The sequence below is a fragment of the Onychomys torridus genome, chromosome 13 (assembly GCF_903995425.1).
Source record: "Onychomys torridus chromosome 13, mOncTor1.1, whole genome shotgun sequence".
Taxonomy (NCBI): Eukaryota; Metazoa; Chordata; class Mammalia; order Rodentia; family Cricetidae; genus Onychomys; species Onychomys torridus.
The window spans coordinates 26872568-26878445 of record NC_050455.1 but is presented as its reverse complement, the minus strand read 5'-3'; the positions used below and the strand labels follow the sequence as shown (position 1 = coordinate 26878445).

The 5878-nt window shown below is 43.2% G+C and overlaps 1 pseudogene; it reads right to left on the bottom strand.

Moving 5' to 3' along the window:
* Positions 1–1345: 1345 nt before the first annotated feature.
* Positions 1346–5585, bottom strand: LOC118594482 (annotated as a pseudogene).
* Between the last annotated feature and the right edge of the window lie 293 nt (positions 5586–5878).

The following is a 5878-nucleotide window of genomic DNA, read 5'->3' as shown; positions in this document are numbered from 1 at the left end:
ACTGATAACCAGAATCAAATAGAATATTGAAATTTGCAGAGTCTTTTGATAGGTGATGAGAAGCTGCAGGAAAACTATAGGAAACATAAGTATAAATATAAACCAGAACAGGGCCACAGTGAACAGCTTGCTTAGATGCTCAAGTCTCTGGGTATGGTATTTGATACCATGTGACCATGCAGGCTGTCTTAGTTACTTGTCTATGTCTAGGATAAAATAGGAAGGGTTTTGGCTCACAGTTCAAGATGACCCCAAGAGAGGGAAGGTGAAAGACAGGAGCTTGGACAACTGGTCACACTGTATCTCCAGGCAGGAAGAAGAGAGCAATGGACACATGTGCTCAGCCCAGGTTCTCCTCTTCACACTGTCTGAAATCCCAGCCCAGGGAATGGTGCCACCCACAATGGTCTTCCCACCTCAGTTATCCTAAGCAGGATAATCCTCCATGGTCAGATGGTTCTAGATCTCATGTTCACAACTGAGATTAACACAAAACCACAAAAGCTCAATGAACACTTTTATTTCTAGAACAAAAGGATGAACAAGAAGATAAAATGAGACCATCAAAAGTCCTGATTATTGGAGGATATCAGTCTTTACTTCTGTTATTCAGTTTAGTTTTTAAATAGTATTGTGTACAATGATTTGATAAGATGTGGTTTGTGTCTACTTGTTTGTTGCCTTTTGGTGCCTGGAGGTGTACCTAGGATCTGGCATGCATGTATGGTCTACCACTGATTATATCCTTAGTCTCAAACTCCTGTGTTTAATGGTAGAGATGACAAATTATTAGTTTATTATTATAAGGTTTATCCCTTTAATATTTATACATGATTATTTAAGTTAACATTTAAGGAACAATGTGCTATGTATGTGGTGAGGAAATAATGAAAATAAATTCTCGTATATGTGGTCCACATAGGAAGAAAATAGGTAACAATCCTAGTGTCTTAATATTTTAATAAGTGGATGTTTATAATTTGGAAGACAAGCATGCTAAGTGTTGTACTCATGGCTACTTGGGAGTAACTCTGAGGAACTTCAGCTGTGGGTGATGCCCACTAGTAGAATGTATGCTTAGCAGGTAAGAGGTCCTATATTTCATATCCAACAACAGTAAAGTGAAAAACATATAAACACCTTGGCCATAAAAACTTGAGATTTTGTGGTTAAAAACAGGCAAAGTAGCCAGCATTTGGGAGACAGAGACTGATGGATGTCTATCAGTTTGATGTCAGCCTGGTCTATATAGTGAGTTCTAGGACAGCCACAGCATAGTGAGACCCTGTCTCAAATTTAAAAAAAGAACAAACAACCAAATGAGCAACAAAACAAACCCAAAACATGCAAAGGGAAATTAATTTTATTGTGTAATGCTTGAGCTAGAGTAAAACATAAGGTGAAATATGGAGTAACTGTGTTTGTAATATTCATTATACCAGAAACTACTAAAGTAGATACCAAGAAAAAAATTATAGAAATGGAGGACATGCATATACTTCATTTACAATGTTAGTACTTAGATGAAAATGACTCACTTTCTTTAGAGAACCACACTGCTAGAGATTTGTCAAATATAAATTCACTGAACCAGATACGACAATTAACTGAATACAAAGCTATCCCTGCAGTGGGGACTCTCCTTAACTTCTCTCCCAGCATCCTGAAGCAACAGGTTGGGGATCATAGGTTTGAGGAAATTGAACTCACCAGTCCCAGAGTCTCCCCTCAGACACACCTCATACTGGTAGCTCTGGGACAGGGTCCCAGTGCCGCTGACATCCACCAAGTGACCAGGAAAATGTCCCTCAGACACAGAGCAGCCACCCAGAGAGGCCGCCCTGGCCCTCCTGCAAAGCCTCACCCCCACGAACAGCAGCACAGACAAGAGGAAGATGGAAGACACAGAAGCCAAGGCAATGACCAGGTACAGTGTGAGCAAGTCCTCGTGCGCGGGGTCGCGCGCCACCTCTGGCAGAGGCAGGTAGGGCTGAGAGAAGCCATCCACCAGCAGCACATGCAGAGTGACACTGGCAGACCTTGGAGGATCTCCATTGTCCTTGACCAGCAGCAGCAGCCTGTGCTTGGGAGCCTCGCGCTCACTCAGCAGCCTGGAGGTGCGCACCTCGCCATTGTGAGCCCACACGCTGAACAGCCCGGGCTCCGTGGCCTTGAGCAGCTGGAAGGACAGCCAGGCGTTCTGTCCAGAGTCGCGGTCCACTGCCACCACCTTGGTGACCAGGTATCCTGGCTCTGCCGCCCTGGGCAGCAGCTCTGTGCAGGGTGCAGAGGCGTTCTGCAGCGGGTAGAGCACGAAGGGGGCATTGTCGTTGGCGTCCAGCACCAGCACTTGCACCAGCGCCTGGCTGCTGAGTGCAGGAGAGCCTTGGTCTGTGGCGACCACATGGAACTCGAAGGTCTGCAGGACCTCATAGTCCAGCGCCCTGAGAGCGAACAGTTGTCCATTGTCGGCGTTGATGGAGATGAGCGAGTCGAGGGCCAGCTGCGGGTCGTGGGTGGGCAGCAGAGAGTATGTGATGTGGGCATTGGAGCCTGAGTCTGAGTCTGTGGCGCTGATGGTGCCTATGTGCAGGGCAGGACTGTTGTTCTCCTGGACAAACAGGGTGTAGGAGGTTTGGGTGAAGACGGGGGCATTGTCGTTGACGTCAGAGACCTGCACTGTTATGGTGTGCTGGGTTGTGAGCCTGGGTGTGCCCATGTCAGTGACTGTGATGGTGATGTAGTACTCAGCTCTGCTCTCTCTGTCCAGTGGCCCCTCTGTCACTAAAGTGTAATAGTTTGTGAAAGTGGGTTTTAAGAGAAACGGAAGGTCATTCGGAATAGAACACACCATCCTTCCATTGTCCCCAGAATCTGAATCAGAAACACTGAAAACCGCAACTACAGTCTCTGGGGAGTTTTCTGGGATAGGAATTGTGAGCTTTCTGATAGTCAGCTCTGGGGCGTTGTCATTCACATCCAACACCTGTACAGCCACAGTGCATTTCCCTGAAAAGCCACCACCATCAGTGGCTGCGATTTCTACGTTATAATAGTAAGTTACTTCAAAATCCAACTCATCACTTAGGCGAATTTCTCCTGTGATCTCATCTATTATAAATGGTTGAGAAACTCCATCACCTTGAAACAGAGAGTAGGCTACATTCCCATTAATCCCAGCATCTAAATCCCTGGCAGAGACCGTGACAATTAGGGCATCAAGGGGGCTGTTCTCAGGGACTTGAACCTCATAGAGCGACTGTACAAACTGGGGGGCGTTATCATTGATGTCCAGGACTTCAATGTGAAATGTGGTGGTCCCAGACTTGGGTGGAGACCCGCCATCCACAGCAGTGAGGGTTAAAGTGAGCTCAGGCTGCTCCTCCCTGTCCAGGGCTCTGTCCAGCACCAGCTCTGGGTATCTCCTGCCATCAGCACGACTCTGAGTAACCACATGGAAATGCAGATTGGGGCTGACTGTGTAGTTCTGAACAGCATTGCTCCCCTATGTCAGAGTCCTGAGCTGCCTTCAGAGGAAACACAGTCCCTGGCTGGGCGCTCTCAGGGATTTTTAGGAGCATTTCCCTGTGAGGGAATTCTGGAGAATGGTCATTTATGTCTGTGATCTGCAGGTCAGTTTGGAAGAACTGCACGGGGTTTTCCAGAATGAGCTGGAAGTGCAGCACACAGGGGTCTGTCACCCCACAGAGATCCTCGCGATCTGGTTTTTCCCTCAGAAGCAAATTCCCAGTCTCTGCATCCAGCTGCAAGAGCTCTTTGTTTCCTTTGGAATGGATTTGCGCCCCTCTGGTGGCCAGTTCCCCCACCCTGAGCCCCAGATCTTTTGCCAGGTTAGCCACCAAGTAGCCACTGTCCATTTCTTCTGGCATGGAATATCTAATTGTCTCAGAATCAGCCTCCCACAAAAGCAGCAATATAGTAAGAAAAACCACTTGCCTTTTCTCTGGCGTTTTTGCTAGAGCAGTCTCCATTGTTCAGATGCAGTCCAGAGGGTGCTGCTTCTTCTAGTCGATAATAATCCACTCAGGGTTCATGAAAATATTGAAGTAAATCCGATTAGAGAGACACCTTCTTCCCAGCTTCTCCCAGAAACCTTCCTTATTACCTTCTCCTTCAAACAGCAGCCAAAGTTCTGGTTCTCAGCTTGATGAGATGGCTTCCTGGGCGTCTGCAGAGCTAATTTTTCCCACTCTTATCCTGCAGCGCCACCAAGCGTCCTTAATCTTGCATTTCATTTTACCACTTTCTTCCAAATTTTTAATTATATATGTCAGTATCCTTTTAATTTACACACCCAATTCTTACAATTGGAAGTTCTAAATATTATTTTGCTTAAATAAGTTTTGGTTGTAGGTATAAATTTTAGAACAGTTGAAGATGGCATTAATGTTTTGTCATAAGAGTAGAGTGGATGAATTGACTTTCTTTTTTAGGCTTTTAATTTGATTTTTTTAAGAAATCAAAGATAATGGACATACAGAAAAATTAACTTTACACTTTAAATATACCTTGAAATATAACATATATCCAGAAAGTGGAAAAGTTATAATTGTTTAATCATTTCAATTTTTATAACGTTATTTAGCTTGGCTTAGATAAAAATAAAATAGTCCAAGTTCATGATACCCTCACCTGCTATGAGTTGGCTACTTCGCTTCTCTAAAGCACGAACATGTTGCACGTGTCGCTGTAATAAGTCCCTGGAGTTCTAGTTGCTTCCTACCCCTGCTGGCATTTGTCTTGTTCTTGAATTTTAGAAATTCTTGAGTGTGTGGTGACTTCATGTGTAAAGTTAATTAGCATTTGTCTGTCATTCATCGTATAGAGTTGTTGGAGGAGCTTGTTCATGTCTTTTATATTTTTCTGATATGAGGCTTCTATTTGGTGGTTGGTTGAGAAAGTATTTTGTATATAATGTATAATCTCTTTCTCAGATATATATGCTCAATATTTCCCAGTTTATGTCTTGCATTTTGTTGATACTGTGGTTCGATCAATAAAACATCTTAGTTGTGTTTAGTTTGATCTGGTAATACTTTTCAATTTTGTTTAGTAAATTTAAACTTGTAAATTCAAGGTCATAAAGTGTGTATATTTTGAAAGTTTAGTTTTCACATATAAACTTGTTAACTTATAATATGTTTTAAATGAATTAAATTGGAGTTCTTGATTTCAAATACCTTACAGAATGTTACAAAGGTGAGGCACACCTTCTGAGGGGCTATCATGTCCTAAATCAGAGTGTTAAAGGTCTGCCCCAGTGTTCCAGTTTTTTCTCTGGATGTCATGTAATACTCTGTTGTCTTCATTACTGCAGACCTATCACGGATTTTATTGAGATGGAAGTCTCTCTCTCTCTCTCTCTCTCTTAAAGAAGTCTATTTTTAATGAGTAGTTTGAAAATCACACTAAATGGCTTGGAAATGCAATTACTTCCTCTCCACACTGTGTGCATCCTTCCTCGTTATAGGTATCTGTAGATGAAAGTTTCTGTCCCCCCAGCAAGCCCCAGATACCTGGCAGCCACTTCCCAAATTACCACACAGGTACCTATATTAATTATAAATGCTCGGCCAATAGCTCAGTCTTGTTACTAGCTAATTCTTACACTTAAATTAACCCACATTTCTATTTATGTTTGCAACTTGGCTCATGACTCATTACCTAATTTTTAACATGTCCTGCTTGTTTGGAAGCTGACCATTGTCTCTCCTGATTCTGCCCTCCTTCTTCCCATCATTCTCAGTTTGGCTTTCCCAATTTATTTCCTGCCCAGTTACCAGCCTGTTAGCTTTTTATTAACCAATGAGAGTAATACATATTCATACCATTTAAGGATTGTTCTATAGTATTTCCT